Source organism: Diceros bicornis, chromosome 3 (genome assembly GCF_020826845.1).
Source record: "Diceros bicornis minor isolate mBicDic1 chromosome 3, mDicBic1.mat.cur, whole genome shotgun sequence".
Taxonomy (NCBI): domain Eukaryota; kingdom Metazoa; phylum Chordata; class Mammalia; order Perissodactyla; family Rhinocerotidae; genus Diceros; species Diceros bicornis.
This window is the reverse complement of record NC_080742.1, coordinates 95,568,241-95,577,837: the sequence shown is the minus strand read 5'-3', so window position 1 is coordinate 95,577,837 and position 9,597 is coordinate 95,568,241.

The following is a 9,597-nucleotide window of genomic DNA, read 5'->3' as shown; positions in this document are numbered from 1 at the left end:
CCCAGGGAGGCCACTGTCCCTGAGAGCAGGAATGGAGAAATCCAGAGAAGTCTGACTTGAGATAAACTGACATTTGGAGGGAAAATGAAAACACATCCAGTCACTTTGCTTCAAAATATAATCATGGTTTATGTAATTTCAGTTTTATATAATTTGGTATGATATATATAAGGTCTGGGAGAAAAATTGCAGAATGTCAAAGAAGAGTGGATGCTGGACGTTTTCTCCTTGCACCTTTTCTTGGCCGGGCAGAGGCCGAGAAAGGATTTGTGGTGCCTGTAGCCATAACCCTGGACTTGGAGTCCAGCCCCTGGCGTTTGAGCCAGGCTAACACATGTTCCCACCACCAGAGTTATCAGCTGTTACGTTTTATCTCATGTTTTCAGTCTTCTTCATTTCAATCATTGTCTTTTTGAGAAAATGAAAATGTAAAATAAAATTTGCTTTAATTGGCTACGAGGGCATGGGAGTGGGACCAGGAGAAGGAGCAGGAGGGAGACCGCGTGCGGGCCCTTTGTGGCCGTGTGTCTCATTCCTTATTGGCAGCCCTGACCTCTCGCCTGTGCTTCTTGTCCGCCTCCCCTGCTGGGCATGTCTTCAGTACTTGAAAGTCAACCGGGGACACTTCTGGTGGCTGCCCAGCTCCACAGTACCTCTCCACCACCACACCCTCCCAGTCCTCTGGCACGTTCCCACACTCCCTCTGGCCCACACACTCTGCATGCAGGAATCGCATGTGTCATGCCTGAAGCCCCAACCCGCTCCACTAAATGGATGACCCCTAAGGTTCTGGCTCAGGGGCACTCTCCAAGAGAGAGAACATGGGGAGGAGAGGTTTTAGGCAGCGGGGATTGAGTTCAGTTTCAGACATCCAGAAGAGGGTGCCAGTCAGTAGTTAGGGAGACCAGACAAGCACCATACAATGGGGCCCCCGCCACTGCTCCCAAACTTCCTGGGACCCTGCGCTCTCCCATGCTCTGAAGCATCCTGCTAGACCAAAGCACAACGGTCCCTCCTTGTGTTAGTTTCCTGTTTCTGCTGTGACAAATTGCCACAAACTCCATGGCTTAAACCAACACACATTTACCTTACAGTTCCAGAGGTCAGAAGTCCAAAATATGGAGCTAAAATCAAGGTGTCAGCAGGGCTGCGTTCCTTCTGGAGATTCCAGAGGAGAACCCACTTCCTTACTTTTTCCAACTTGAAGAGACTGCCTGTATTCCTCGGCCCATGGCCACCTCCATCTTCAAAGGGAATCACTCCAACTGCTGCTTCTATCATCACATCTTTTTTTTTTTTCTGCTGAGGAAGATTGGCCCTGAGCTAACATCTGTGCGCATCTTCCTCTGTTTTGTATGTGGGATGCCGCCACAGCATGGCTTGATGAGTGGTGCATAGGTCTATGCCTAGGATCCAAACCTGCAAACCCCAGGCCCCCAAAGCGGAGCACATGAACTTAACCACTATGCCACCGGGCTGGTCTCTATCACAGCTTTTTTTTTTTACTTTGACCCCCTTGCCTCCCTCTCCTAAAGACTCTTGCAGTTATATTGGGACCATCGGACAATCCAGAATAACCTCTCCATCTGAAGATCCTAATTTAATCATATCTGCAGAGTCCCTTTTGCCGTGTAAGACAACATTTACAGGTTCTGGGGATTAGGATGTGGACGTCTTTGGGGAGCCATTATTCAACTTACCACACTTCCCAAATCTCAGGGCAGTTCTTATCACCTCTCTGAAGCCAGGCCAAATCCTCTGGGACACTTGTGTATGTCCTGGCACCAAAATAATTTGTGCCAAAATGAGAACATTGCGGTTCCTAGTTCTCAGCCATTCCTTCATCTCAGCCACCCTCTGTCGCTCATCAAAAGGTACCCATCCGCTGCCTGCCTCCTCTTGGCATCTTTCTCCACCTTCATCTTTTTACAACTTTGTTCTCTTATTCCTGATGCTTCCAAAGATGGCTCCCATCCTTTCTGACTCTTTCCATTGTTAAGCAGCAGTGCCACATCATTGTCATGTTCACAGGCAGATTGAAGACAAGATAAGCCAACTGTGCCTTATCTATTTCAACAGCATCAAGATCTTTGAAGATGGTGCTGGCTGCTTGTGACTATTATTCTTTTACATCTCCATCCTTGGGAAGACACCCTTCTCCTCTGAGGTTCCTGTCACCTTCTACCTCTCCTTTTCTCTGTCATTTATCATTCTTCCACATCGTTGAAGGCTTGCCAGAAGTCCTTCTGGGCCTCAAGTCTAACTCCCACCCCGCCCTGCCCCACTCCATCCTTCACACTGACCCAGAGTGACCTTTCTAACTGAGAAATCTGATCACTCACTCCTTGAAGTCCCCCAATGACTCCCAATCACCTGCTAAATCCAAACTTTAGCATGGCCTATCTGACCCCTCATGAGGTGGCTCCTTCCTTGTCCTCAGCTCCTGCAACTCCTCTTGCATCTCACTCTCTAGGTGAAGTGAACCACCTACCCTCCCTGAGCACTGTGCTGTTCCACATCTCTGCACGTGCTGTTCCTGCTGCATACAATGTCTTTGCTCCCCTTGCCCCTGGTCCACCTGGTCAACTCCTTACCCCTCAGGTCTTGGCTCAGCCAAGCCTTGCTCAGTCTCTGCAGGTGGAGCTGATGCCTCACGTTTCTCCATGGACCCTCGCTCAGACTCCATCTGTCATCTCATTAGACACTACCGTACTTTGTATATAATGTGTTCCTGGAAATGTGTGTAAAAGTGTGTGTATAAAAATGAGGCAATAGACTTACAAATCCTAAGGAAGTCTTTCTTTCCTGACAGCTGTAAACCAAGTTCCTGAGTTAGCATAATTGTCGAGTTTCTTTTAACCCTGAATGTTGTCCAATTTCTACATGATTATTTAAAAACATTAAAAGCACAATTTAGACATTAAATATATACACTTAAATAATTTCTGTTTTAAAAAGTTGGGGGTCAAGAAGTAATAAATGCAAATATTGTAGAGTGTATAAACTGAACACACTCCTGACATAAACATCTGGAAATTCCAGATGGGATATAATAAACATAATTTTAAATATAGAGCTAAGATAGGAAGGAATAAAAAAAAATCCTAGTGTGGCAGAAATAAAGACAAAACTGTACACCCATGTTGTAAGCCTGCGAGTAGCTGCTGCATCTACCTGGAGTGGGGTGAGGAGAAGGTATATAGGTCTCAGGCCCATGAAGGTAAGAAGTTGGAACTGACACCTCCAGACAAAGTCCCCTGAAGGCCTCATCTTCAGGAAACACATGATTCAGAAAAAATGCATCCCAGCACCAAAAGATGATGTGTTATTTGTGTCCTCTGGGAAGCAGATGCCGACACGTAGTTTGAAGTGCAAGAGGTTTATTGGGGAATGATGCCTGTGAAAGGTCAAAGGAGGCAGCAGGATGTTTCAGGCCAAGTCTCTGACCAGCACTCAGATCCAACATCCGTGAAAGGAAAGAGGAGAGGAAGCAGGTTTGGGCAGCAGGAACAGCATGAGGCAGCTCTGACAAAGTTTCAGTGAAGGGCTCTGGAGCAAATGTTGCCTGTTAGAGGAGTCCTGTGTTGGGCGGAAATGACCAGGCCCTAGGACCCCCCCCCCGGCTCTCTCACTGGCTGGGGCTGCCCAGGAAAAGCATGACCTCACTTGAAAGTGAAGGCATTTGCTGAAGGTGTTAGTAACGTGCTGTCAGTTAACTGCACTTGTGGCTGAGTGGCACGTTCTTGAATAGGGATCCGAGTGGCGTAACCCCACGGCTTCCACAGATGACAAAATGCTTGTCTCTCTCAGCCTGCACTCTGGGTGATGGCAGTGGACGGGCCAATATCTTCCTTGAGAATCCCAAACCACAGCTAGTGCCTCATGGAGGTTGGGATTCAAATTTACATTATCCACAGGGCTGATAAATTGATATAAGAATTGGCCCTAGGCCAACGAGAGCACTTGAGGTTTCTGGCTGAAGGAAACTCAAAAAAAACAGGAACTATCCCACGATCCAGACCACAAGCCTGCTCAATATAAGCTCACAATCACAAATTGCACAACCCACAAGGAAACAACACCATTCGTGAGAACACAACAAACAGCAGGATCAAAAATCCAAGAACGTGAATTCATGTGAAGATCATCTGAAATAGAACATAATGTGAGGGCCGGCCCCATAGCTTAGCAGTTAAGTGCGCACGCTCTGCTGCTGGCAGCCCGAGTTCGATCCCAGGCGCGGACCGACGCACTGCTTCTCTGGCCATGCTGAGGCCGCGTCCCATGTACAGCAACTAGAAGGATGTGCAGCTATGACATACAACTATCTACTGGGGCTTTGGGGGGGGGGAGAACATAATGTGAATAGTTTTATAAGGTATAAAACTAACAGAGGGCAAAAAGTGAAAGAAGAAACATGGGAAAAGCATGAAACTAAAATACTTGACGACAAAAACATGTAGGAAGACTGGAGCCTGATTTCAATGAAATCATCCTCTGGTCCTTGTGATTTCAAGAAGAGGGTAGAGGGGCCAGCCCGGTGGCACGAGCGGTTAAGTGCACGCGCTCCGCTGTGGCGGCCCGGGATTCGCAGGTTCGGATCCCAGGCATGCACTGACACACTGCTTGTCAAGCCATGCTGTGGCGGCGTCCCATATAAAGTGGAGGAAGATGGGCACGGATGTTAGCCCAGGGCCAGTCTTCCTTAGCAAAAAGAGGAGGATTGGCATCAGATGTTAGCTCAGGGCTGATCTTCCTCACAAAAAAAAAAAAAAAGAAAGAAAAAGAAAGTCTCACTCTAGCCTCAGTTTGCACCATATTTGAACTTCTATGTCAAACTCAATTCAGAGCTTGTGTCTTCTCCTCTCTGGGTCACACTAGATCTGGCTGGGGCACTAGCAGCTCCAGGCAGAAAGAGCACGTGGTCTGCTCTTCAACCCCTTCCTCCTTTCGCTCTCTGGTCTGCCCATGCTTCCCTCACCCAGACTCTAGCTTAGGCCTCACAGAGCCTCACTTTTGGCCAAAGCGCATGAGAGCTGAGAAAGTAGCTGAGGGAGGATGTGCTCATGTGTGTTGATGCAGAGCCTTCTTTCACCTTGGTTCCACCAGGGACTGTGGGCCTCTGCTGGATGGTGGTTTTCACGTAGGTGCTACATGAGGTTGTCTTGGGGTGGTGCTCCGCTTCCTCCTGAGCCCCTCTGACACTGAGACTCACTCCCAGAGGGATAACTAGAAATGTCGGCCCCTAACTCTTCCCACGGGGAGGCACCCATCATGTGGCCTGTGGCCATGTGGGCATGTGGGCAGCCTCAGAGTCCCCGTCCCGCCACCTCTAACCTCTGTGCTCCTTTACAAGAAGGCAAGGAAGCTACTGCCGGGGAGCATTATAAGACCCCAGTCTTATAATGAGGGGAGCCGGACAGGGTGGGAGGAGCCCCGCCTTTTCCCTATAGTGCTTTTAAGCCTTCAGAAATCTCTACATTAAAAATTGTCTGTTCCCATGCTCCACTATGCCCACAAACTTCAGGGGATACCTCTCAAGCGCCCTCCTCTTCTTCCCTTAGAAGAGAGGCTGAAAAGGGCAATGAGCCACATTCCAGGGCTCCACAAATGGAGACCGAGAACTCTCTCACATGGTGGAAAGGGGAGGAATGGCCAAGAACCTCCTTCTCTCCTCGTCCTCTTTTCATGTGGGGGGGGTGCTGCAGGGGAGACAGTGTCAGCTCTGAGGTGGGGCCTCCTAGTAAGCTCTCTAGGTAAGTGACTGTCCCAACTTCTCTTGGCCACACGAAGTTCAAATGTGGGACAGCTTATGCCATTTGTCCTCAGCTCTGGGCCTCAGCTTCGATTCCCAGACAAGGGCAAGATGACACTCGACATCCTGTCACGTCCTGTTTACAAGAGATATACCTAAAACTTAAGGTCACAGTACAGTTCAAAGTAAGGAATTGGGGGGGAAAAAGACATACCTGCAAATACTAACCAAAAGAAAATGGAATAGAATACTATTGGACAAAAAAGGCTTTAATGCAAAAAGCATTACTAGGATAGAAAGGTCACTATGAACGAAAACAAAAGTAAACAAATGGGACTACATCAAACTAAAAAGCTTCTGCACAGTGAAGGAAACCATCAACAAAACGAAAAGGCAACCTGCAGAATGGGAGAAGACATTTGCAAATTATACATCTGATAAGGGGTTAATATCCAAAATATATAAAAAACTCATACAAATCAATAGCAAAAAAACAAACAATCCAATTAAAAAATGGGCAGAGGACCTGAACAGACATTTTTCCAAAGACATACAGATGGCCAACAGACACATGAAAAGATGCTCAACATCACTGATCATCAAGGAAGTGCAAACCAAAACCACAATGAGATACCACCTCACGCCTGTCAGAATGTCTATTATCAAAAAGACAAGAAATAACAAGTGTCAGCCAGGATGTGGAGAAAAGGGAACCTGTGCACTGTTGGTGGGAATGTAAATTGGTGTAGCCACTATGGAAAACTGTATGGAGTTTCCTCAAAAAATTAAAAATAGAGCTACCATATGGCCCAGCAATTCCACTTCTAGGTATATATCTGAAGACTACAAAAACACCAATGTGAAAAGATGTATGCACACCTATGTTCATTGCAGCATTATTTACAACAGCCAAGATATGGAAAAAATCTAAGTGTTCACTGATGGATGAATGGATAAAGAAGATGTGGCATATACGTATAGAACAGAATACTACTCAGCATAAAAAAGAAGGAAATCTTGCCATTTGGGACAACACAGATCGACCTTGAGGATATTATGCTAAGTGAAATAAGTCAGATGCAGAAAGTCAAATACCTTATGATTTCACTCATATGTGGAACCTAAACGAAAAAACAAAATAAAACAAAAACAAACTCGTAGATGCAGAGAACAGATTAGTGGTTACCAGAGGGGAAGGGGTTGAGAGGGTGGGTGAAACGGGTGAAGGGGGTCCACTGTACAGTGACGGATGGTAACTACACATGTGGTGGTGGTCGCTTTGTAGTGTACACAAATATTGAATTATAATATTGTACACCTGAAACTTGTAGAATAAAAAAATTCACTATATTGTGAAAAAAGTAAGGTACAGCATGGCCTCAAAACATATAAAGCAAAAAATAACAGAATTATGAGGAAAAAATTGAAAAAATCACAATGGGAGATTTCTAAATACAGTCGCCTCCCTCATCCGCAGGTCCCACATCCACTGATTCAACCAACCGCAGGTGAAAGGCTATGTACAGACTTTTTTTCTTGTCATTATTCCCTACACAATACAGTAGAACAACTATTTACATAGCATTCACATTATATTAGGTATCATAAGTAATCTAGAGATGATTTAAAGTACACACGAGGAGGTGCATAGGTTATATGCAAATACTATGCCATTTTATATAAGGGACTTGAGCATCCTCCGATTTCGGTATCCAAGGGGGTCCTGGAAGCAGTCCCCCTTGGATACAGAGGGAGGGCAGTACCAGTCTCCCTCTCTCTGTAATTGATAAAATAAACAGACGAAAATAAGTATAAGAATACAAAAAATTTAAAAAGCATATTTAACTAATTTTATCCAAACAATCAGAGATTTTATGTTCTTTTCAAGTATACGTGGAGTATTTACAAAAATTGGCTGCAAAGCAAATTACAAATTCCAAATAACCAATTTTATTCAGAACACTTTTTATAATCACTAAGCAATAAAATTAGAAATAAATAATAAATGATATACAAAATGTTTTTTAAAGAGAATAACTAAGAAAAAAGCAAAACACTTTTTGCTCACATTTTAATGCTGCTTTACATATTTGTTTTTGGAACAATTCCTATTGTAAATAAGTTCATAACAAAAAAATTTCAGCTGATAACACAATATTTATTTAATATTAATGTGTCAAATATACAGCTGGTAATCTTGAGAGGAAAAATATACCAAAAGTATAAATAATTATACAAGCAAATTCATATTACACCTGTCAAATGGAAGATACACTTTATTTTTCCACTTGTTACATATTCTAGAAGACAAAGGAAAATAGATTCAAATCAGTTAACTATTCATGTGGTTGAAGTCTTTCATTTTATTTGGTAACAAGAAAACCTAAAATTATTAATACTGAGTTTCTCATCTTACATTCATCTGAAAAGACTGATCACAGTTATATTGATCTAGGTGCATAGTTAATCTAGGTGCTTCTTAGTGGGATATTAGCTGATTAGTTGACTTCTGGGCCCCATCCAAATTCCAGCTGGCTTATTTGCAGAAATTGGCAAGCTGATCCTAAAATTCATATGGAAGTTCAAGGGATCCCGAATAGCCACAACAATCTTGAAAAAGAAGAGCAAAGTTGATGGACTCACACTTCCTGATTTCAAAACTTACTACAAGGCTACAATAAGCAAAACAGCGTGGTACTAGTATAAGGATGGATGTATAGATCAATGGAATAGAATTAAAATAAACTCGCATATTTATAGTCAATTGATTTTTTGACAAGGGTGCCAAGACAATTCAATGGGGTAAAGAATAGTCTTTTTAACAAATGGGGCTGGGACAACTGGATATCCACATGCAAAGGAATGGTGTTGGACCTCTTATACAAAAATTAACTCAAAATGGGTCACAGAGCTAAATGTAATAAAACTACAAAACTCTTAGACGAAAAACGGGCATAAACCCATTGGATTAGGCAATAGTTTCTTAGATGTGATACCAAAAGCACAGGCAACAAAATTAAAAATAGGTAAACTGGATTTCCTCAAAATTAAAAATTTTTATGTTTCAAAAGACACTTTCTAGCAAGTGAAAATACAACCCACGGAATGGGAGAAAGTATTTGAGAATCATACGTCTGATGAAGACTATGTTTCTAGAATATATCAAGAACTCTTACACTCAATAATAAAAGACAACCCAATTTTAAAATGGGCAAAGCAAACAATAAAAAAATACCAACAACCTGATTTTAAAATGAGCAAAGGACTTGAACAGACATTTCTCCAAAGAAGATATACAAATGGCCGATAAGTACATGAAAAGATGCTCAATATCACTAATAATGAGAGAAATGCAAATCAAAACCACCATGAGATACCACCTGACACCCGTTAGGATGACTACTATCAAAAATACAGAAAACAACAAGTGCTGGTGAGAATGTGGAGAAATTGGAGCCCTTGTGCACTGATGGTGGGAATGTAAAATGGTGCAGACGCTGTGGAAAATATTTTGGAGGTTCCTCAAAAAATTAAAAATAAAACTACTGTATCATCCAGCAATTCCACTTCTGAGTATATACCCAAAAGAATTGAGAGCAGGGTCTCAAAGAGATAGTTGTACACTCATGTTCATAGCAGCATTATTCACAATAGCCAAAAGGTAGAAGCAACCCAAGCATCCCTCAATGGATGAATAGATAAACAAAATGTGATATATACATACAATGGAATATTATTCAGCTTTAAAAAGGAAGGATATTCTGACACATGCTATAACATAGATGAACCTCAAGAACATTATGCTAAGTGAAATAAGCCAGTCACAAAAAGACAAATACTGT